Genomic DNA, 25,951 nt, shown 5'->3' on the forward strand with positions numbered 1-25,951 from the left:
AAATGGAGAACTGGTCTGAACAAGATGAAATTCATTCATTCATTCAATCAACAAGATGAGATTCATTAAAAACAGTTGCAAATACTGCACTTAGGATGGAAAAAAATCAAAGGCACAACTACAAAATGGGGAATAACTGGTTAGGTAGTAGTAGTGCTGAAAAAGATCTGAGGATTATAGTAGATCACACATTGAATGAGGGTCCACAATATGATGCAATTGCAAAAAACAAAGCAAAAAAAAAACAGGCTAATATCATTCTGGGGTGTATTAACATGAGCATTGTACATACGACACAAGAAGTAACTGTCCCATTCTACTCAGCACTGGTGAGGTCTCATTTAGAGTACTGTGTTCTGTTCTGGGCACCATACTTTAAGAAAGGTGTGAAAAAAATTGGAGAGAGTCCAGAGGAGAACAACAAAAATAATAAAAGAGTTTAGAAAACCTGACCTATGAGGAAAGGTTAAAAAAACTGGGCATGTTTAGTCTTGAGAAAAGAAGCCTGAGGAGGGCCCTGAGAATATTCTGCTAATATGTTAGCTGTTATAAAGGGGATGGTAATCAATTGTTCTCCATCTCCACTGAAGTAGAACAAGAGGCAATCAGCTTAATCTGCAGCAAGGGAGATTTAGGGTTGATATCAGGAAAAAGTTGTTTAATTTAGGAGAGGGTTGTAGAACCCCCGTCATTGGAGGTTTTTAGGAACAGGTTGGACAAACCTCTATCAAGGATAGTCTAGGTATAGGTGGACCTGCCTCAGTGCAGGGAGGCTGCACTAGATGACCTCTTCCAGCCTTACATTTCTATGATAAATTGTGAGCATCACTTAGCGTGAAAAGGCTTTCTCAAAATGGAGGGCTTTGCAGTGTTTCCTAAAGATGGTCAGACTCTGGGTTCATCTGATCTTCTCTGGAATACAGTTCCAAAGCCTATCCCCTCAACAGAGAGTGCTTTGTCACCACCTCTCGCATGCTCTGTCTTGGGCTTTGTGATCAACATTGTCCCAGAGGAGTGCAGCTGCCATGGTGGTTCATAGCTTGAAATTCGGCCTTTGGTGTATCTGGGGCTCGATCCATTACTTGCTTTGAAAATTAGGACCAAGGCCTTAAACACCATTGGAAGCTGACCTGTAGCAAGCAGAGGGACTTGAGCACAGGCATGATGTGCTTGTGGCATCCTAAGCCATGGAGAAGGTTGGCAACCAATAAGTTTGTACCATCTGGAGCCTGTGTATCGTGTTCACATTAAGCTTCAGATACAATGATTTACAATAATCCAGACTGGAGGTAAAAAATGTGTGGATACTGTGGCCAGGTTTTCATCCATGATGAAGGGACAAAGTTTCCTAGCAAGCTGGAGCTGAAAAAAATGCATTTTTGATGACCAGCATCATTTGATGTTCACATTCAGCTTGAGTCAGCTGCTCTTCCTCCAAAACTAATCTCCTGTAGATGTTCTGAAATGCTATGACCTATGGTACACAGGTGGTCGGAAGAGATGATCTAATGATCTATTCCGGACATAAAATCTATGAATTAATTACTGTATTTTTCTTATGTTAGTGCCTAAAAGCCTCAACTGAGATAGGGCTCCATTGTGCTAGGTGCTGTACAAATACATAGTACAAGACAGCTCATGTTCCAGATGCTTACAGTTTAAATTAGAAAATCAGACAAAAGGAGAGCCATGCCCAAAGTCACCTGGCAGCTCAGTGGGATAGACTCTAAGTCACCTGACTCCTAGTCCAGTGCCCTACCCCTGAGACCAGCTGCCTCACAAAGATCCCAAATCATTTTACATAGGTAAGTAAATATTAACAACCCCATTTTGCAGACTCCAAAACCTGACAGTATTTCAGTTTTCAAAAACTATTTTCTGTAAAAATGTTTGGGTTTTGGTTTTGGGATTTTTGAAATTAGAATATTTTGACCAGAAATTTCCACAAAAATAATTGGTTTGGCATTTCAAGCAGCTCTAAACAGAATTAATCACTGATGTTCCTTTAATCAAATCAAAGCTCTACTTGCTGATTTGTTTCCTTGGTGTTCACAGATTTTAAGAGCAGAAAAGACCACACTGAAAACCGGATCTGTCCTTCTGCATAACACAGGCCATAGAAACCTACCCAGAAAATTCTGCATCAAGTCCACAGCTTCTGTTTGACTAATAGAATTTTCACCAGGTCTGTAGAAAATTAGGCAGGAGTTGTTATGGTCTCTCATGTCAATGAACACTCAAAGCCAAACAGGTAAACTGGAAGCAATGAATTCCTGTGTGGTACTTCTGGTTCTCACACTTACCTTTCCGGTAGCATCTGGCAAGTCACTGAACCTTTTAAACTCAGTTTCCCTGTCTGCCATATAGGGCTAACACTACTTATCATACAGAGATGTTATGAGGATTCGATGAATTAATGTTTGGAAAAAGTGTTGATTTTAAGAATATTGTGTGAAACATCTTCACTCATGAATTTTACAGATTTCAAAAATCAGGAGTGAGACATGACAAAGATGAGATCTTAAAATCAATACATTTAGCATTCTTTTTATTTTGACTTCTGCTTTTTGAGCATTAGGGTTCATGTTTTCAAACTTTCTCTATTAGAAACTTCCTTTTTAAAAAATGGAAACTGAGGTTCTCATATACTCACATGACTCCAGGAGTTGGGGCTTTAAACAAATCAAGTATCATGAGACATGTTAAAAATCAGAAGAATGGGCAACACTACTGTAAAGGCAAAAGACCTATAGCAGGGGGTCACCAAAATGTAATCATCTCCCACAACAAACTTACAATTACATTTTCTGATAACTCCTCACTCTATACATAGCAATGTGGAGGAAGCAAAAGCAATCTGTCTTTGACATTACAAGGCTTCCAACAGTGAATGTTTTGCTTGTCAATAAGATAACACAAGACAACTGAATACCTTTCTTTTTTCTCCTTTCTATATGGTTAAGAAAAAAAGGGGGGAGGACTTTCTGGACATCAGTATTTCTCACATTACCATAGCAGGTTTGAGAGCCAGTATAATTGTTATGTCTAGTAATGCCTTTTGGATGGCTTTCTGGCTCTCCTTTATTTCCTATTAATTTGGCACAAATTACACATGATATTTTGGATGAGACAGGAATCCAGACAGTCATTACATTTATAAAGCAAAGTAAATAACTTTATGGTCAGCCTGTGGTGTTAGTCCACCCCCAAAGTGGCCCTAAATCAAGGTCATCCATGGGCAATGGGTGAGGCTTCTTGACCTGAGCTGAGAATGAGACGGGAATGGAAGAGTCAGAGTGAAGACACAACCACAGTGAACACAGGATACGTCATGGATTTTGTTATGTAATGAGAAACTAAGCAATACACATATTTATTCCAAGAAAGGACACAGACTAGGAACAAGAGCATAATATCAACAAAACCTAACAAGGGTAATCTCTACAAGGGCTATAACCATGAACAATATATATGCTTTTTTTCCCTCTCTTTCTTCCCCTGCTCCACTCCTATCACATAATGACTACATTTTATCAAGTTGTCATGGAGGGACAGAAGAATTCTTAATCCCTCATGTAAATTATGGTTATAGTTATGCTTAGACATGAGCCAAAACCAAAATCCTGCATCTATACCACCTCAAATTCATAGGTGTTCGAAGTTTGGAGCACTCTTTCTGAATGTCACATCCAGCCTCTAACTCTATAATGGGCCCAACCAAAATCCTGCACCTTGGGGTAAATTCAGAGCTGGACCCCATTTATGATTATTATTAAAGGAAACATGTCTTTGAGCAAAAGAAAAATTTACCATCACAGAAATCCCAAAAGACGGTGGTGTGATATCAAACACCTTTGCAGGGACAGAACAAACCTGCACAGCACAGAAATGGGCTGGATTGGAATGGAAGATTGATAGCAGTTGGACCAACTGTCAGTTTAAGTACCTATTCAGTTTTCTGGTTTCCTTCACCGGGCCCACCTGACAAGCAATTATCCTGCCTTGTCAATTCCTTTGCCCAACCCTCAATAATAATCTTCACCATTTGCTTTTTCACTTCTCTTTTCTTTTTAAACACCATTATGATCACTTCAAAAGTTTAAACTTCCAGGTTTCAGAGTAGCAGCCGTGTTAGTCTGTATTCGCAAAAAAAAAAAAAAAGGAGTACTTGTGGCACCTTAGAGACTAACCAATTTATTTGAACTTCCAGTCCTGCAAACATTTTTGCCCACAGTTAACTTTAACACAATATTGAGATTGGATTTCTGAGCCCACATCTTCAAAAATTTGGGGCACTCATATCCAATATTGTGCCCAAAGATTAAAAGGGATCAATGTCAACACTCAGAGTCCCAGTCCAGTTTAACCCACAGTTTTCTCCTTCAGCAAAAGAACTGGTTTTGGAACTAGTGTGTAAGGGTGGGTCAATGTCATATATGTTTAATCTGAAACATTGTGATAGTCTGTACCCTTTTATTCACCCCTTTTACAAGGCTATGATAAATACTGTACAAAGTATGCCTTTTGAGGTATCATCTGAAAACTTATAATTTGCTGATCATTATTGTCCTGGTAAAATGTGTGGCATTACTGTATGTAAAACTATAAGATTCTACTATAGGAAATTAATGAGATATGTTCCAAGTTTAGAAAAGCAGGCATGGACCAGTTACTGAAAGACAAATGACAAACTGACATCTCAGCTGGATGTCAACATAATCAAATGGACTATCACCTGGTTAATTGGCAATTCTTCAGCAGGAAAAAGGGTATAAGCGAGAAATCTACATTTTCCCCCAAAAAACTGTCTCCTGAATTTCAGCTGGAGATTATTTTCAAAGTAAAAGAACTATAAGAAATTGGAACAGATGTCCCAAAATGCTCCTCCCTTTCTCTCTGCTCACGGCATCAACAACATCTGAAGGACAAGAAAAGTAACACTGAACTGGGAGAGGGGTCCTGGCTGAAGGGAATCCAGCCAGTAAGACTGCTGGAGCATGTGGTGAGAGAAACCTTTGCTTTGAATTCATTTAGCTTGATAAATTAGGTTCTAGTGGTGTTTTACTTTTATTTTCTTGTAACTAATTCTTACTTTTATGCCTCATTACTTGTAATCACTTAAATCTATCTTTCTGTAGTTAATAAACTTGCTTTATTGTTTTATCTAAACCAATGTGTTTGGATTTAAGTGTTTGGAAGAGTCAATTTGAGATAACAGGATTTGTGCATATCATTTTCTATTAATGAAATGATGGACTTTATATAAGCTTATATTGTCCAGGAGGATGCTGGGCAGTACAAGACACACATTTCTGGGGGAAGACTGGGACTGGGATTTTGCTGGTGTCACCATGCAGTGTAATTCATGGAGTGGCTGGCCATAGCACTCATACTGTATAGCTGGGAGTGATTTACATGCTGGAGGCTGTGAGAGAGCAGACCAGGAGTGGTAGCTTACATAATGAAGCAGTGTAAAAGACACCCCACATTGGAGAATTGAGGGGACTCAGCTGTTCAGTTGTCCAGAGTGTACCCTGGATAATGTCACAAATGTATTTCTTCAATTCCAAATATCAAATTGTTTTTTAACAGTAGGAGTGCAATTGTACTGATTAAATATTTGTCAAGAACTCAACAATGCAAGGGATTCTAAGGTTCAAAATAGTATAGCACTGCTTAAATGGTTCTTCATGAAGCACACATAGGAAGAAGATTTTTGCTTTTAAGCCCAAACTGAAAGCCTTACTCAGATTGTTATAGGAAGTCAATAGGGCAACCTGTGTGATTAACTGCTTAGTTACTGTGAATAAGAAGTTCACAGTCTGGTCCTAAATTTGCAGTTTACTCCTGACCAAAACTCATCCTTTGGGTAACAATAATCAACCCCTTTTCTTTCAAATGTCAAACCACAACATTTGTTTTTATGTTTCTGTTAGGGAAAAAAGGATAATCTAAGTTTTATAAAATTCACAAGAGAAAACCCCAAGACCATTTGGAGAACTCTTCTTAGTTTTAAATGAAAAGAGAAGAGCTTCAAGTTGTTCCCCTGTTTTTGTATGCTAGTATTTATGACAAACATTTAGGAGTCTAATGTACTCTGGGATACCTTGAGACCTGATCTTGCAAACATGTCCATAGCTTGATTGATGCAAGAACTCCTACTAACTTCATTGGGACTATTTGCAGGAATAAAGTTACTTATGTACTTGAGTGTTGGCAGGACCTGGGCAGAATTATCTCACACTTCAATAAAGATTGTGGCTCTGAAAACTTGACCTAATAAAGGCTCTGAGAGCCATAACTATGTTCTTCCTGTCCACATCTTTTCACTATGTGTAAACCTTTCACTGAGTTATTCAGCATAGTAGAAGCCTGGATTACCTTGCATTATGTCTGAAATAAGCGTGAGCAGGTGGATGGGGAGGACTCCACCCTCTCTACTCACTGGCCAGTGCAGCGGGCCAGTGGCCTGGCAGCATGTCATAATATGCTAAGCCTATAAACCAGCAGCAAATTACTACTTCCTGGAGCAAGGAGGATGCAGGGGAGAAATTGTGACTCAAGTGTGTGTCTCTGAGTCACAATTAATCTTGCAGTTACTCTTAGGGTGGTACGAGTTTTGCATCACCCTGTTAGTCAGGGCTGTACTTAAAGTAAAAATCTAGCCCTTAGGCTATGAAGCATGACTTCCTCTAGACACTCCACTGTCTTCCCTTGTGTGGAGGAGAATTGGGGCTTTGCTGTTTGTATCATTTTACACTTAATAAGTTTTCCCCTAACATAAAGCATGCCTCCTTGACTGGGTGTCAGATCACAGCAGCAGTTTTACAGTTGTTTAAACCTTTTTAACGTGAATGTAATGCTTGCGAAAGATACCAAATTGATAGTCTTGGAGGAGGAAACACTCTGTTTACATCTGGTCAGAAAACTTTTTTTTTTTTTTGGGCTTTTGCCCCAAATTTTCAAAGGGGTTCAACCAGCTCTGTATATATTTATCCACAGAGCAGGTTAACCTTGGACAATGTTTCCTCTCTTATTTGGAGGGGCCACTTCCAGCAGCAGAGATTGGGCCCACTCCCAGTTTCAATGCCCATTCAGTTCTTGGCCTCTCTGTTGAGACTGCCACCATGTGGTAGATTTTTTCTCTCTCGCTATCAAGATAATTTTATTACGGCTCCCATCCTCACAGCACCTGAACACTTCACACAATTTTTATTGAAGTGTGAGATAGGAGAGTATTATCACCATGTATGGAGAACTTTCATATGGTAGGGTGACCAGATGTCCCGATTTTATAGGGACAGTCCCAATATTTGGGGCTGTGTCTTATATAGGCGATTACCTCCCACCCCCGTCCCAATTTTTCACACTTCCCGTCTGGTCACGCTATCCTAAGATCATGCAAAGTCTGTAGCAGACCTGGAGACAGAACCAAGAAAACCTGAGTTCTAGTCCAGTGCTTTAACCAAAAGAGTGCCTTTCCTCTGTTCAAGCTGGACACCTGTTCACTGGACTAAGACCAAACAGCTATCAGATGGTTACAACCTTTTATTGTCACTACAAACCTGAGCTGGATTTGAACCAGCATCTAAGAGGTGAAAAAGCTTTATAGCCCATTACCAGTCCCCTGAGCCATCCATTCCACTAACAAATTGTTAACCAATGTAAATATGAACTAGTAATGCCAGCAATATCAAAATCAGGAAATCCCCATATGCTCAAAATTATTTAGATTTAACATTGAACTCATACGGTAGGGGCATGTTTTTTTTTCCTAGGAAACATTAGAAATCAATATTAAGGATGTGAGCTTAGTTTAAATGTCAGCTGAAAAACAGCTGTTACTAAAAGATATAATCCATGAGCCAAAAAAGTGAGGCTGGGAGGAAGTTGAAATGAGAGCTGTTTAGTTCTTTAATGCTCCTGTGTGAGGATAAAAGGGTGAGATGCCCGGAATCTTCTTTGGCATGAGGCTGCTCAAGCAATTCTGGAAGTTTCTGTTTAGCAGAATATGATCTCCCCATATGGCAGATCTGAGTGGTGAAAGAGGTCCAACCATATGCAGGAGTGATGTAACAGGGCGAAGAGGTCAGGCACCTGTGACTTTGCAGCCACAGTAAGTTCTTCAGAAGCTGCTTTTTGACTTAGCAGAGCAGAGTTTTCCATCACATATGTGTAAAACATTTAATCCATGATAGGTTTCTTGGCTCTTTCAGACTAATTGTGTGTGTGTGTGTGTGTGTGTGTGTGTGCATGCACGCTCAGACATCTCAAAAAACCAAAACATTATGCTTCTGAAATACATTTATTTTCCTGTTTCAGCATTCACCACACATTCCTTTGCAGTGCAAGACTCATCTTATATTTGGGTCTTTTTGTTATGTGCGTGCGTATTACCTAGAACAATGGGGTCTTGATCTATTACTGGGGCCCCTAGGCACTGCCACAATTCAAATAATAATGCCACAGTTTACTTGTCACTCAAAAACCATATAAAACCCTTTCCACTCATGGGCACGCAATAAAATAATGCTCACCATTTCTCAAATTCAGCTATGTGAGTTTTCCCATGATGATTAGAATCCTCAGATAACCTTTTCAAGCCATAATGAGTCACAGTTTTAAAAAGAACCATTCAAAAATCCCATGGTGCAGTGTGAGCCTATCTATCTTTTAACAATTGCAACCCAATGTTCAGCATGTAGACTGCAAGCCAGGGGTATCAACACCATCAGCATTGTACCACAAATGAGCGTGCAGAAAATTAATGTCGCTGCATTCAAAATTGATTCTTATATAGTAATAATTTATTTTCTTTGTTATGGTCTCTGTTGGCTGCAGTATTCTAGAAATGTTTCCATAAAACTATGCAGCTACAATTCTATGAAACAATAAGGACCAAGGGCCCGATCTGACATCTAATGAAGTCCGGGGGAGTCTTTCCATCTACTTCAATAGGCATCAAATCAGATCCCTAATGCTACTCCTTGCATCTCTGAATGTGGGCCCCAGATGCAGCTGACATAACACAGTTCCACTATGTTTAGGAAAGGTGACAGGCTATAAGGACTCTATGCAGGTATGCGGGGTTTGAAGTCAGTGCATTACAGAGCTCTGCTGTTATGCCAGTCCCACCAGCCATTGCCATGCAGACAGTGAAAGTGCAGCAGTTGCAGAAGCTAATACAGCTTTCAGGATTGTAGTAGCAGACACAAAATGACTCTACTGCAGCTCCATGGAGAGGAGATGGGAAAGAATTCTCAGGAATCGGGTCCATACAAGCAAATATATTAAAACACTTCAGGAATGATAGCATACCAAAGAAAAGGATAGTCCTTTTTCCAAAGCACCTTCCATAGATAATGTGCCAGCCCAAGAATCCCAGTTCCACGCAAGTGATCAAGAACCAGAGGGCCAAGATCATACCACAGACTAACCTTTCTGTAACATAACCTACATCCGCATTTCAAACGTATGTTGACCCACAGCTTTTGTGTTCATATGCACAGCTGAATTTGCTTACACTCCATAGATGCTGGGCTTGTATGTCTTATTATTTATTATTTTCAGATTCTCTCCAAGCACAGTTGCCATCGCAAAGGGCTCTCGATTTCTTTACCTTGCTATCCCTTTTATAAAAATTAACTGTTTGTATTTTTTCTCAAGTGACTAGTTCTGCAGCCCTTTGGAAATCTGATGGTCACGCATTCCACAACCAGCCAGCCAAAGCACTAAAAAGAGGGACAGGATCCGTTCCAACCCCAAACGCTCCCTCCAGCCAGAGAAGGTGCTAAAAACCCCGCCTGACATTGCTTATGCCATCGCATCATGGGCTTGAACCAAACTGAATCCATTAGTAACTTCTTCACAGGAACATGTGTCTTCCGAAATGGAACCTGGCATCTGAAAGTCAGTGTTAAATGAGACCCTGTTTCTCTTTTTTATTCCTTCCCAGAGATACCAGCCACACGCAATCTGAGTTATATCAGAATACATGAAAAATAGTGCAAGTGTTGAACGTAAAAAAGTTAAAACATGCTAAGCTCAACCTTTTAAATCATTCAAGTCTTTCCTCTTTACAGCCTGACTGAGGTATAGCTGGTTTCTGTTCTCTGTAGGAAAGTTGGCTGTTATGTCATAGGCCTTTCACACAGGGTTGAGTCAGACGCCTTCCCATCATTTCAGTTGCTGTGTGCGAATGGCGTCCCCACAATCGTCACAGGAAATTTTCTTCATCAACGACCTTTCATCTGCCATCACTGTGACATCTGATATGTTCACGTGACCTAGATCAAGGCCTCTGTACAAAGCTGTCTCACACAGAGAAGCTGTCAGCACTGCTACAGGTCATGTCCAAAGCTACTCATCCTGCCCACGCATATTGGGGCAGGGGTGGGAACTAGTAGGAAGAAACGGTCATCATCATTAACCACTTCAGGGAGAATGAGCAACAAATGAAGTTTCCCACTTCAAACCACATGCTACCCACACCTGCACTGCATCACTTGTACTGAATGGGAATTTTCTGAAAAGCCGACATTAAGCGAGAACAAAAAGAAAGTGTTTTGTAATCAGCCAACAACAGTCACAGGAGTACTAAGGAAAATACCTTCCTTGCCCTGTATTTAGGTGAGTCAGTCGATTTTGTGGCACAGCATGTATGACCGGCACTGAACCACATAAGTCTTCCTTTACGAGAAGAGTCTGGAGTAGCAGCACAGTTCAGAGCATAGGCAGTTCACTGGCATTTGACATTGTTTGTGACAACACCCACAAGAAATCACAAGTGGATACTATCAAGGATTACTATTTGTGTATTAATGAGTCACAATATGCCAGATTCATAAGAGCCAGATGTCACAGCTGACCCAGACAAGGCACTCAGACAGATCCCACGCGTTTCATGTGTCAGCCTTATATCCATTCATAAAACAGCTCCCTCCCAAAATATAAGTCTTGGGAAAATTTAAGATCATTGTGCAATTCTGAGTCTAGTTTCAATCAATTTCCTATTTCTCCTGCCTTCTCCTTTTTAAATCTGTGCTAGTTACATTGTGGTTAAAAGGAAGGAGGGGCAGGAAGTGGTGTCCATCACGGAAAAGGACAAAGGAACTGAAAAATATGGGTACGCAGACTTGGAAAAAACAACATTATTTTTTGCTTTTCTAAACGTTGCAGCTACAGAAACAATCTCCCGAATGAAGTCAGACAGATGTTTTTTTCTTATTTTTTTTCCCCTTTGGATGGAGTGACTTTCTCAAGAGCACAGCTGAAAAACCTTTGGAAGAAAAAAACACACACACACAGTCTCAGGCGTTGGAGGTGTCTGGAGCTGAGGATTACAGAAGTTCAAATTGGCTCCCCCTGTCAAAATTACAGCTGCACAAAAGATGGTACAGTGTATCAGCCCAGGGCTCAAAAGGACTTTTTCCGGTTCTCAAGAACTATGCAGGTCTTGAGAAAATGCAGCTGTGCAGCAATCAGACAGAATATGTTGGCTGGATTAGGTTCCACCCTTCCCTTTAAAATGGTTCATTAAGGATGCCAACCTGTTAAGGGGCGTGATTAGAAAATACCCCCCCGTGTGTGATTTGTCATTTCAGGGTGATTTATATCAGGACACGGCCTTTGTGACTTTTTATTATATATAGGGTTTTTGTTTTCACACTTCCCTCTTGAGATTTGAAATGTATACTTCTTCCAGCAAGACAGAACTCACACTCCCTTGCCCTCTCTCTCTCTTTTTCCAGTATATTATCATTGTCCACCGCGCAGATGAAGTGAGCAGAGTAAAATGTATGTATAATGTCACTGAGGTTCTGTTTTAACTATACCAATAAGTTTCAAGGCTATTGTGCTATTCAAATCTACCCTGCCCTGGCAACCCTGTTAATCTCAAACTGCAGCACTTGTCAGGTGACACTGAGGAGGGATTTCTTTAACAAGTCGCACCACACCACCGTTTTGTGGGTGGGTGTGAGTGTCTGTTAGCCTAAGGTTCAGTGTATCACATTTGGATGCAGCAACATCCATCAGCTGAATGTGGGTGGAGCAGTCCAGTTGCTTGCACAGTGCACAGATATTCTCAGCGTGTTTTGCAAGAAACTTTTGCTTACATATTTTAAATGCTTTATTTCCCATTCCTCCATCTACTTTATTTAATACATGAAGAAGAGTTCTCTAATGATAAAAGAAGGAATGGAAGTCAGGTACATAGATCTATTCCCAACTCCTCTGCCTATTCACAGAATAACCTTGAGCAAGTATCTTGGACTCTCTCTGCCTCAGTTTACCCAATCTATAAAATGAGCATAATACCATCTACTTCACACAGATGCTGTAGGACTTAATATTTCAGCTGTAAACCATGCTGTGCTCCTCAGATAGAAGGTGCTCTATATGTGCAAAGGTATACTCTGGTAAGGGAGACAACATCATCATTCATTTAAAATTCACATTCTTGATCCCAGAATAAATGATTGCATTACCCTAAGAGTATGAAGATACCCTTCATTCCTCACATCTAGACCCTGGGTACAAATTTACTCGGTCTGATTCCCTTCTTACTTGCACTGGTTTGACACTAGTGTAACTCTCTCAGCTTCAGAGAGGTTACCCTTGACTTACACTGGTATGAGTTGAGAATCAGGTCCATTGAATTTTTCCTTGATAACATATCTAAAACCCCCTCTTTCTGTCTAAATTTCCACTAATCCTTGCCTTTATCTCTTGCCCTTGCCAATGCCATCTCTTGCATTGACTGCTACTACTGCCTCCTCTCCCCTCCTTCCACTCCCGTGTATCAAGAATTCTGCTAAAATCACCTTCCTCCTCTCTTCCAATCCTTCCACTGGCTCCTCTCATCTTCCATATCAAGTTTAGTTTTCCCATCCTCACATTAAAGTATCTGCTCCTGCTTGTAACTCAGCTCTCCTTCCTTTATGTATTCTCCCTCTCGCTGCCCATACCCCCTCAAGTTAACACCTTTTTGGTAATTTAGGCCATTCTTGCCATGCCTTCTTTCCTGCTACCTGGTATACTTGGAACAGCTTCCCATCTGCTTGTGCAGTAAATGACCACCCTTTCCCCACTGAGATCCCTCTTCTGTGACATATTGACGTAAAGGAACACTTGTGTAAAGGTGTGTGTCTATCCATACAGAGACAAATCTGCACTGCTTTGAGATGAGGCCATCTTCCGGAAAACGCATGCAGTATTTAAACTGTATTGCCTGTATAATTTAGACTCTGATTCAGTTCCCATTAACTTTATGGCTGTTGATTTTGGCCCTTAAACTGTGAGCTCCTTGAGGAAGGGACTAAGCTTATGACTATGTCTTCCTTTATATGTTGTACTCTACTGAACCCAGTGACGTGTTCAAAATGGATGGGTGTACCATGAGAGGTTTCTGCTTTCCTCTGAGCTAAAACCTGTGAACTGGATAGTACTAGACACCAGAAACTAGACTATCCCACTACCCCCATTCATGGGACTCTTCCCTTTATTCTTTGTTTGGTATCTTTCCAAATTACATCATCAGCTTGTCAGAACAGAGATCAAGGCAAGCAACCAACATGATCTTGTAAACTGCCACACACCTCAGACACCTTATAAGTAATAAACGACATTAATCAATATGCATTTTCATTATGGCAATCCAGTGTAACAACTCTGTTACCTGTCCAAATATATTGCATGTATCATTAAAATTTGTCTGCTTCGATAGCATGATTGAAAGGAATGCGCAGAGCCATGGACATCTGCCACTGACATGGTCTATGGCAGAGGTGGGCAAACGACGGCCCGCGGGACCGTCCTGCCTGGCCCTTGAGCTCCCGGCCAGGGAGGCTAGCCCCCGGCACCTCCCCTGCTGTCCCACTTCCCCCGCAGCTTCAGCTTGCTGTGCCTCCAGCGCTCTGGGTGGCTGGGCTGCGAGCTCCTACCGGGCAGCACGGCTGCCAGTCCTGCTGCTCTGAGTGGCATGGTAAAGGGGCGGAGAGATGGAAGGTTGGCTAAGGGGCAGGGAGTCCAGGGAGGCAGTCAGGGGACAAGGAGCAGGGGACAGCTGGATAGGCGTGGGAGTCCAAGGGGGCCTATCAGGGGGTGGACGTGTGGATAGGGGTCGGAGCAGTCAGGTGCTAGGGAGCAGGGGGGGTTAGGGTCCCAGAGGGGGCAGTTATGGGGGTGTGTCCCGGGAGGGGGCAGTCAGGGGACAAGAAGCAGGGGCGGGTTGGATGAGTAGAGGGTTTTGAGGGGGGGCAGTCAGGTGGCGGGAAGCGGGAGGGGGCGAACAGGAGACGGGGGCAGGGTGTCGGGGAGGCACACCCTTCCCTACCCAGCCCTTCATACAGTTTCAAAACCCCGATGTGGCCCTCAGGCCAAAAAGTTTGCCCATCCGTGGTCTATGGCCTTTGGCAAGTTAATTCATTTATTTGCCTCTGTTTCCCCATTTGTAAAGTATGGATGATAATATTTACCTAGCTCACAATGGCAATTCTTCCTATCACCCAACCTTTGTCTTTCTTGGCTATGTGTATCTACGTGAATGTACTCTGCCTGGCACACTAGGACCCCAATCTCAGCTGGTATTACTACAGTACAAAAAATCCCCACAATAATGATGTTGTAAGGGTTAATTAATATTTGTCCAGTGCAGTGAGTATGGAAAACACTGTGTAAGTGTCAAGGTGCTTCTTTGTTGTGGTAGCGGTGGCTTTTCTGTTTATTTTTACTGTTTGTTTGGTTGTGGGGAGTTTTTTGTTTTGTTTTGTTTTTTTGATTGTTCAAACTTTTCAAGTCAGGGACATATTATGGACAGAAAAAGTACTAAAAGGTGATGAATAAATCATTCAGTATGAATTCCTCACTTAGATCCAGTTATTATTACTGGAGGCTACTGCAGGCAATTAAATGTATTCTAAAACATTTAAAGTCTCTTTCAGATTATATATTTGGTTTAGATTTTAAAGCATTCCCAGTTTCATGCCATACATTTTTATCATGTGGCCAAATAGTTAACTATTGTATATATTGCATGTACACTACATTGTACATGAAGTACTTTTGATCAAGTATCTTGGTAAGATATTGCATGTGCCATATATTTTTCTCCAAATGATTATCCTTAATAGCAAAACTTTAGTGGAAACACTCAGAGATGAGGGAGATTTTCCACTCACACTAACTCATTTCAAAGCCTACTGGAAACAGAGGTTGACAATCTTCCATATCATTTTTCCTTATTGTTTTCAAAGAGGCAGAGAATTAAAATGAAATTGAAGGATTAATAGCACTGGCTAGGCCCAGACATAGTGCTTGCCAATTTTTTCTTTACGTCTTTTGTGTGAATCTGATCCTCAGGAAAATGAAGGGCTGATCCCATTGGCTAGAACCAGCATAGTGTAAGCAGACACTCTGCTAGCTTCTGCAAGCAGCTCTGCCAATGTACTTCAATCCCAGCCTGTAACACCCTGTCCTGGTTCAGAGCTGCTCTCTCCCCCAGAGCAGACACTAACCATTGTTCCCAATTCCTAATAGCTTTGCAGATTGATAAGTGTCCGTTTAGAATCAGGAAGAGAGCTTGGATCAAACTCTTTTCAATTAGGTGATGAAAACTCTAGAGGCCAAATTGTCGCTTTGCTCTTAGGAGCTGTGCTAGCAGGGGTATTCAGAGGTAATCAGCCTGCCTAAGATAGATACAGGGAGTAAATGGGCTGGGTGCAGGCTGAACAGGATTCCTTACAGCAGAAAGATATAGGGCCAGAGCACCCATGTCCACCATCTGGGCCAGTCATTTAAACCAGAGCAGAGTGAATATAAAAGGCTCCCAGATCAGAATGGTAGCTTTTTACACTAATTTTGCACCGGTATAAATGACGAGACATGGTGCAGGACAAGGGGGACTTGGGAGCACAATGCGTGCCTGCTTTTCCCCTGAATCTGCCGTTGGGTACCACCAGGTACACATGGATGAGTGCCCCCTCCCCTTTGTGCTCAGGTAGTGCTAATGGCAGCATCCTACCTAGGTTCTGAATGGGTGCCCTCTGGTCTCTCATAGCGCTGGTTCGGACTAAGCCTCACATCTGAACCCAGATCTCCAGAATTGAAAGTCTAGTGCTTTAGCATGGCAGAAGCCTCTGATCAGAGTGTATCTTCAACGTATTTTTGCAGTGACCACCAGATTCTCACTGAAGATCAGAGACTCATTTCACATTACAGAGTTGAAAAACAATATTAAAATCACATGGCAATAATGTTCTTCTCTTCTGTAATACTTTGGGGGGCATTCTGCGCCAAAACAATTAAAAATTCTGTATGTAATATTTTAAAATTCTGCAAATGTTGTCAAAATAACACTACATAATCATGCCAGTTTCAATTATTTTGATAATTTATTTCAAAATACCTGTCAGCAAGTATGTCTGTAACAATACAGACACACACAAAATTTCCCCAGGAGTAGAGAGTTAAAGAAACCTCTGTGACAACCCAGTTCCTCTTTCCCTGCCCCCCTCTCCCCCGAAGAGCCCACCCCAGGGACCAGACACCCACAACTGCTCCCCCACAGAGCCCACCTATGCCCCCCCAGCCAGTACATCTGAATCCCCTCCTCCCCAGAGCCCAACAGCAGCCCCCCTCAGCCCAGATACCCACGCACACCCCAGAGCCCAGCTTGCCAGATTGCCATTACAGTACATGTAGGGCTGGTCCTGGATAACTGGGCAGGATTCCTGCATTTCAATAAAGTTGTCGTTCCTTTCCCAAGCCAGCATTAAATGTATTACGTTTCAGCAAATAAGTCTTGAACTAATGCTGGGTTCAGCTTCTAAAGCAGACTAGTACAGATTAGATGCGAGTGTGGAGAGTATCATCAGCACTTAGCAAATAATAAACAACAACAACATGGGCCAGGAATGAAGTGGCATGTGAGCTCAGTATAAACTTTTCAGATTCTTTACTCAGTTTCCAGTGCCTTTATAAGAAGCCTAAAACACCCAAGATTCACAATGCAATTACTCTATGTGAGTTTTTCCTCCAACTCCCATGTCATATAAAAGCATCAAACCCCTCAGCTTTCATAAACAAAAAAGTAAGATTTGCTCAGAAGTTCCTATAGTATGTAGATCATGCACCTCTTCCCTTTAAAACTTAGAACATAAGAGCGGCTATACCGGGTCACACCAAAGGTCCATCTAGCGCAGTATCCTGTCTTCTGACAGTGGCCAATGCTAGGTGCCCCAGAGGGAATAAATAGAACAAGTAATCATCAAGTGATCCATCCTGTCACCCCTGGCAAACAGAGGTTAGAGACACCATCCCTGCCCACCCTGGCTAAAAGCCATTGATGGACCTATCCTCCATGAACTTGTCTAGTTCTTTTTTGAACCCTGTTATAGTCTTGGCCTTCACAACATCCTCTGGCAAGGAGCTCTACAGGTCGACTATGTGTTGTGTGAAAAAATACTTCCTTTTGTTTGTTTTAAACCTGCTGCCCATTAATTGCATTTGGGGACCGCTCGTTCTTGTGTTATGAGACAGAATAACAACACTTCCTTATTTACTTTCTCCACACCAGTCATGATTTTATAGACCTCTATCATATCCCTCCTTAGTCGTCTCTTTCCCAAGCCAAAAATTCCCAGTCTTATTAATCTCTCCTCATATGGAAGCCATTCCATACCCCTAATAATTTTTGGTGCCCTTTTCTGAACCTTTTCCAATTCCAATATATCTTTTTTGAGATGGGCGACCACCTCTGCACGCAGTATTCAAGATGTGGGCATACCATGGATTTATATAGAAGCAATATGATATTTTCTGTCTTATTATCTATCCCTTTCTTAATGATTAGCAACAGTTTGCTTTTTTGACTGCCACTGAGTGGATGTTTTCAGAGAACTATCCACAATGACTCCAAGATCTCTTTCTTGAGTGGTAACAGCTAATTTAGACCCCAACATTTTATATGTATAGTTGGGATTATGTTTTCCAGTGTGTGTTACTTTGCATTTATCAACATTGAATTTCATCTGCCATTTTGTTGCCCAGTCACCCCGTTTTGAGAGATCCTTTTGTAGCTCTTCACAGTCTGCCTGGGACTTAACTATCTTGAGTAGTTTTGTATCATCTGCAAATTTTGCCACCTCACTGTTTACCCCTTTTTCCAGATCATTTATGAATTTATTGATTAGGACTGGGTCTAGTACAGACCCTTGGGGGACACCACTACTTACCTCTCTCCATTTTGAAACTGACCATTTACTCCTACCTTTTGTTTCCTATCTTTTAACCAGTTACCAATCCATAAGAGGACCTTCTCTGTTATCCCATGACAGCTTACTTTGCTTAAGAGCCTTTGGTGAGGGACCCTGTCAAAGTCTTTCTGAAAATCTAAGTACATTATATCCACTGAATCCCCTTTGTCCATGTGTTGCTGACCCCCTCAAAGAAATCTTGTAGATTGGTGACACATGATTTCCCTTTAAAAAACCCAACAAATTACGTTCATCTATGTGTATGACAATATTGTTCTTTACTATAGTTTCACCAGTTTGCCCAGTACTGAAGTCAGGCTTACTGGCCTGGAATTGCCGGGATCACCCCTTGAGCCCTTTTTAAAAACTGGCGTCACATTAGCTATCCTCCAGATATTTGGCATAAAAGCTGATTTAAATGATAAATTCCAGACTACAGTTAGTAGTTCTCCAATTTCTCATCTGAGTTCCTTCAGAACTCTTAGGTGAATACCATCTGGTGTTGGTGACTTATTACTGTTTAGTTTTTCAATTTGTTCCAAAACCTCCTCTAATGACTCCTTTATCTGGGACAGTTCCTCAGATTTGTCACCTAAAAAGAATGGCTCAGGTTTGGGAATCTCCCTCACATCCTCAGCCGTGAAGACTGATGCAAATAATTCGTTTAGTTTCTCCACAATGGCCTTATTGTCCTTGAGTGCTCCTTTAGCATTTCTATCATCTTGTGGCCCCGCTGGTTGTCTAGCAAGCTTCCTGATTCTGATGTACTTAAAAAAACAATTGCTATTACTTTTTGAGTCTTTGGCTAACTGTCCTTCACATTCTTTTCTGGCCTTCCTAATTATATTTTTATACTTCATTTGCCAGTGTTTATGCTCCTTTCTCTTTTTCTCACTAGGATTTAACTTCCACTTTTTAAAGGATGCCTTTTTTTTGCCTCTCATTGCTTCTTTAACTTTGTTGTTTAGCCACGGTGGCACTTTCTTGGTTCTCTTACAATGTTTTTTTTAATTTGGGGTATATATTTAAGTTGAGCCTCTATTATGGTGTATTTAAAAAGTTTTCATGCAGCTTGCAGGGATTTCACTTTTGTCTCCGTACCTTTTCATTTCTGTTTAATTAACTTCCTCATTTTTGTGTAGTCCCCCTTTCTGGCTGGCATTGTACACAAGACTGTCTGCCATTTCTGCCACCCAGTGGACAAGCAGCACCCTTAATGCTAAATCACAGTTCAAGTGCTAACCTCTGTGACACTAAGATTGTCAGTACCACAGTAAAGTAGGTTCAAAAGACCAACTTATTAATAACTTTTTTCCTATATAGGAACAAGCACTTTATGATAAGTTCTCTTTGTCACATTGAGCATCTGTAAGCAGTAAGGTAAAGAATAGCCCATTTCCACGATTACATTCAATGGGAAGAAAGGAAATGCAGTTATAAAAAACAAGTAATCCCATTCATAATGAATTAGACATTTATGTGGGTAATGAGAAGAGCCACGGTTAATTAGATAAGATTTTTAAAACAATTAATAAGGAATTATAGTAGTACCACCAATACTCAAGGTTGCCAGACCATTCCCATTAAAAGACCTTATTTTCAGTTGACTGCAGTTGTATAAAACTTTAACCATTGACATTAAATGTGGTAGGGTCCTCTAGAAAATACGTGTGATCATGTAATTAAAGACTGTATCATAACGCACAGGGGACTGAATTAAGATTGCACAGGCAACGTTATGTCTGGCTTGACTTTGCAAATTTCACATTTCTATAAACACATGTGCACATGCATGCCCTCGGGTATAAGCTAATCATTTCCGGGGGGAGGTGGGGAAAGGAGAGAGGTAGAAATAAACTTCTTGTATGTGTAAGTTATTCTTTGATTGTTCCTTACAGAGTTCCTCATTCCTTCTTCTGAAACACATGGCGGAGACAGCATATTGGACTAGATGAACCCCTGGTGTGATCTAGTATGGTAAGTCAAGTGTTCCCAAAAATGTCATAATTCAAGATGGTTGAAGCCACCAGACAATTCATGTGGCCAAAATACCCAGGCTAGCTGGAGGCTTTAAATACTCTCTGCACTTAGCACCTGCATAGGATCAAGCAGGCACTGTATGTCTCAGGCTATCCAGAGTAGCTGAGCTATATGAAGGCAGCTCTGATTTTTATTTTTTTATAAAAAAGGACATGGTGAAGAATATGGCTGCTGCTTTGAACATGCTACTGTGTTTCATCTCGAGTCTCTATCACCAAGAACTCATGTTGAATGGTGTGTAAATGAAAAGGTCAATGTATTCAGGAATGCAATCATCAGACTGATGCACAGGAAGGTTCAAGTAATCTTCCTTTATTCAGGTTTTGTTGATTTGTATTAGACCAGCTCCAGTCCCTCTCAGTTAAATAACTGAGTTATCAGTGCTTGAAACATAAGTTTTATAATAGAGACACTGAGAGGGACTGGAGCTGGTCTAATACAAATCAACAAAACCTGAATAAAGGAAGATTACTTGAACCTTCCTGTGCATCAGTCTGATGATTGCATTCCTGAATACATTGACCTTTTCATTTACACACCATTCAACATGAGTTCTTGGTGATAGAGACTCAAGATGAAACACAGTAGCATGTTCAAAGCAGCAGCCATATTCTTCACCATGTCCTTTTTTATAAAAAATAAAAATCAGGGCTGCCTTCATATAGCTCAGCTACTCTGGATTGCCTGAGACATACAGTGCCTGCTTGATCCTATGAGATATTTTCATTTGGACTATCCCTGGCAATACAAGAGCACAAACCACAAACAAAAAGAAGGGTATGTAAATATTCAATTTGCACGCACAGAAACTTAATACATCAGTATGCTTCCATCCTCTTCCATCGCCATAGTATAAATTAAAGGCTTTGATTCATCTAAGAAATCTGGCAAAGGATTAACTATAACTACAATTACTTAGATACACAGTTGAACTTTACATGGCTGTGATTATCTATCAGATATGTAATTTGTTTTAAAATACACCTCTACCCCGATATATCGTGGTCCTCGGGAGCCACAAAATCTTACCGCATTGAAACCGCGTTATATTGAACTTGCTTTGGCCTTGTGCATTTCCGTTATTAACAGTCACTTCCCGTCCCCTGACTGACCCCTCAGAACCCCCAACCCATCCAACACCCCCACTCCTTGTCCCCTGCCTACCCCCTCCAGAGACACCACCACCCCAACCACCCCTCCCAAGACCCCACCTCCATTTAAGCCCCCCTACTCCTTGTCCTCTGACCGCCCCCTCCAGAGACCCCCCCATCCCTAATCACCCCCAGGACCCCACCCTCTACCCAACCCCCCTGCCCCCTGACTGCCCCGACCCCTATCCACACCCCCGCTCCCTGACAGACTGCCCGGGACTCCCATGCCCTATCCAACACCCCCATTCCCCATCCCCTGACCGCCCCACCCCCAGAACCTCTGAACCATCCAACCCCCGCTACTCCCTGTCCCCTGACCACTCCTGAGACCCTCTGCCCCTTATCCGACCCCTTGGCCCCGGCACCCTTAACACGCTGCTCAGAGCAGCATGTCGAAGGCAGACAGGCTGATGCACTGATCCGCCGGAGCGCGCAGCCCCACCCCCCAGAGTGCTGCTTTACCGTGTTATATCCGAATTCATGTTATATCGGGGTAGAGGTGTATATCTGAACACTTATCTACAACATAGACTTTAATGATTCCAAAGGAGGATGGTAGACAGTCTTGTAGACAAAGGACCAAGAAACCTGGTTTCAGTTCCTGACTTAACCACAAGCTTAATTTGTAACCTTGGGCAAGTCATTTTAATTTACCCCATACCTAAGCTCTCTATTAGCAAAGTGGGTATAATACTTCCCTACACACAGTATCGTCAGGAAGATACAATCCATTAATGGTGGTGAGGCACACAGAGGTGATCAGGACTAAATAATTACCTAGATAGGTAGGAGATAGCTTATGGAATCCCAGTACAAATTCCTAAAGTAAACGTAATGCTTGTGGAAAATGCTGCTTTGACAGACTTGGACACCATAGTCCTCTAGCCATTCCCAGAACCAGTTCAAGCCAGAAGCAACAGTAGTACAAGCTTACAAGCATGTTTCAACCGTGATCTGGAACAACCACACCTCACGTAAGGGAAATATAAAAATAAGCCACAGTAACTAAGATTGGTTTAGACACATGGAATGGATGAAAGGGGTGGGAGTTGGGGAAAGTGCTAAAGAGAAGTCAAAATAAAATAAAAGCAATTTTGTTTATATGTTAGTCATCTTGTCTATTTAGGCCCCAATCTACAAAAATCTAGGTAGGTGATTGTCCTTACACATAGGAGTAGTCCCACAGACTGCAGTGGAGCTTCATATGAATGAAGCTAAGCTTTAACGTAAATATTTGCAGGATTGGGACCTGAGACAAAGTTCTTCTGCACAGGAGCCGTGTGTTCCTAATTGTTGTACAGTATCTAGCACAATGGAGCACTCTCGGAATATAAATAATAAAAGCAATAGCTTTTAATGACAGGAAACTAATTATAGGGCATTCTCAGTGGAGAACCCTTAATTCTAGATGCCTTCCCCCCATTATTATTTGTATTATGGTAGCACCTAGCAGCCCCCAATCATTGATCAGGTCCCCATTGTGCTAGACACTGTACCAACACAAGGAGATGAACTCACCCGCCCCCCCACCCAGTTTTATTAACATTTCAGATTCTCTGCAACAATGCTCTGGAAATTCAGCTTTCTCTAAGCAGGGTTGGTTTGATTAGGAAATGTCCTTTATTTTTTCTTTCACATTTTATTCGTTGAGATTATTGTGATATGTATGTTTTTTTAAATAAATGTGGTAAAGAATCCTTGGTATTGTATTTTCACGCAGAGCAACTATATGGTAGGGGCAATTTGTAAATCAGAGGGAGAGATAGGAGACAAAAACAGAAAGACATTAGGTAAAAGGACAGGAGGGAGAAAAAGGTGGATAGGACAAGATGAGAGAAGAAGGAAGAAAGAGTGGGGAAGAAAGCTGTGCACTAATCTTTTCAAAATTGAAATGGTCTCTTTATGGCCTATTGAAAATACAGGTCCTAGAAAAGTTTTAGGGTTCACTGCTGCCTAGACCTCATTCACTTTTCTTAAATATTTAAAATACTCTTTGACCAAAAGATATAGTCACCAAAGTTTTCAGGCTGTTTTTAACCAAAATTTAAAAAAAAAAACCACCCTTGAAAAACTTTTAGGGGATTTTTTTTTCTGGTGTTTTGTACTCTTCTGCCCAATCCCACCTCACCTCTCCAAGTTTTTACAACTAAAGAAGAGGAATGGAATAAATATCCCAATGTTTTCATTTCATTTTATCAAAAATAAAATCAGTGACCATTCTAAAATAAGACCAATTTTTTGTTTCTTTCCATGGAAAACAATTTCCAACCAATCCAAAGTGGCCCACCTATCGCCTAGTCCCTGCTATATTTTACAAATTAAAAGCAAGAATCTTAGTTTAAAGTTTTCCATACAATACGATGGAGGAGGCCATGTTCTAACTACATAGTCTCCCCTCAAGATCAAAGAACAAGCACTCCCAGATTTGTAATAGATAACCCCCACAACACCCCTTGTCTCAAAAAAACTCCATTTTTGTTTTATTTTCTGTCTCCCCTTTTGCTCCAATTTGAGAGAGAGCAGGCTCAACAAAAGCTGTGTATCCTCTCCTCAAGTTTGCCATTATTCCCTTTTTTATTCATTTGGTTTTAAAACATACCTGGTTCTAGTTACACTCTGCACCCGGAGCAGTGTCTGTTTGCAAAACAAATTAAAAATGGAGGACACCCCATTTATGGTATAAGCCCCTCCCATGAGAATGTTAATTAGAGGGCAGAAATAATAGTATCATGATTAAGGCACTGGGCTGTGAATCAGGAGAGGTGATATTCTGTGGACTTCCTCTGTTGCCACAGGCAAGCACTTGGGGCCAGATTTTTAAAGGTGTTTCAATTAGAGCTAGGCACATTAATACATTTAAAAATCTAGCCCTTTGCTCTGAAAATCAAGAGTTCTCACAACTCCAGTTAAATGGGAGTTGTGAGGGGGTAATGACCCTTCAAGATCAGATTATGCCTCAGTGACCTTGCTGTAAAATGGAGTTAATAAATTTTCTACACCCCACAGGGAGTTGCAAGAATACATTTATTTTGTTTGAGAGGTGGTCAGACACTCCAGACATGGGAGTTATATAAAAACCCACACAGATAGGATGGAGCCAGGGCAGTATACAGCTCTGGCTCTGAAAGCCACCAATCTCGTTTAGATGTGGGAAAGCTAGAGAGACACAAGCTGTTCAGAGTAATTTCTCCTCTTGTATATATTTCCTGTATATTTAGTCTACTTCATTCTCCTGTTTGTTATATTTTACTTTTTTTCCAGTTGCACCCTGCAATCATACACACCAATACAAATCACAAACACTGTACGTGGCAAGCAAAATATGGACACAGAACTGCTTTTTTGTATCTTCTTCATACCGTCACCACATGACACTATGATAAGAATTTACTTTAGTTCTTAATCCATGTTTTCTACTAACCGAAATGCATGCAATTTGGGATTCTGTAAACACAGACTTTTAATACCACTCCTTTTAGTATTCATGATAACAGGGAAACTTGTATTATCATAAGTACATCAAAACAGTAGTTAAGGTCAACACAGTGATCAAAAATAACATCTCCGTAGCAGTACCCTCTGTATTATATTTGCTATCAAGCTGCCTCCTGCAAAGTGCTGAGTACTTTGGTCCTGGTCCCTCAAAACACTTAAGTACATGCTTAACTTTAAGCAGGAATAATACTTTTGATATCTATGGGACATAATTTATACTTAAAGTTTAGAACCTGCTTAAGAGCTTTAGTGGATCAGGGCCAGAGCGCTCAGCACCTTGTGGGATCAAGCCTTTTGTGAATGGTGAGGGATGTACAGAAATGGTAAGAGTAGTATAGAGTTGCATAGTGTGCTGTTGTTACTGAGAAGCTCTATCAAAACACACAATGTAACAGATTTTAACTGGCTGTAATACCTGTGTATATTATAGCAGATCCCTTCCCATGCAATACAAAATACAAAGATTTGCTTTTGTCAGCTCACTGTGAGTGGTTTTCTTTGCATACATTTCACTTTAGCTCTCAATGTGCTGAAGCTCCAATTTGGCAAGGGATTTTCAATACAGTTAAAATAAAGTCAATTTTGCAGATCCTCTCCCCTTGATATTGGTTTACACTTTTACCAGGCCTCACAAAATATTGCTTATAACAGCTGTAGGCAGAATGGCAGTGGTGGGAAGCCAGGAGTAATTCATATGAAAAAATTCCTAAAATTCAGAGTTGTGTAACGTTGTTTCACATTTCTTTGGCTCTGGTAGAAAAAGATTTTCCACTGACCACAGTAGCTGAAGAGAAGGGAGTAACATTTTCCTGGGAGGTGTAAAATGAGGTGTGAACTATTGGGAAATGCATCTCCAAATATTAATTCTGAAGACATTCACTATGGAATCAAGCAATGTATAATACAATGGAACCATGGCTAGATTAATCCAGGGGGTAATATGGGTAGATATTTTAGGGTAAAGTTTCCAAAGAGTGTCACCCTTGGAGCAATTTGTGTCTGTATTTTGTA

This window comes from Lepidochelys kempii, chromosome 2 (genome assembly GCF_965140265.1).
Source record: "Lepidochelys kempii isolate rLepKem1 chromosome 2, rLepKem1.hap2, whole genome shotgun sequence".
Taxonomy (NCBI): domain Eukaryota; kingdom Metazoa; phylum Chordata; order Testudines; family Cheloniidae; genus Lepidochelys; species Lepidochelys kempii.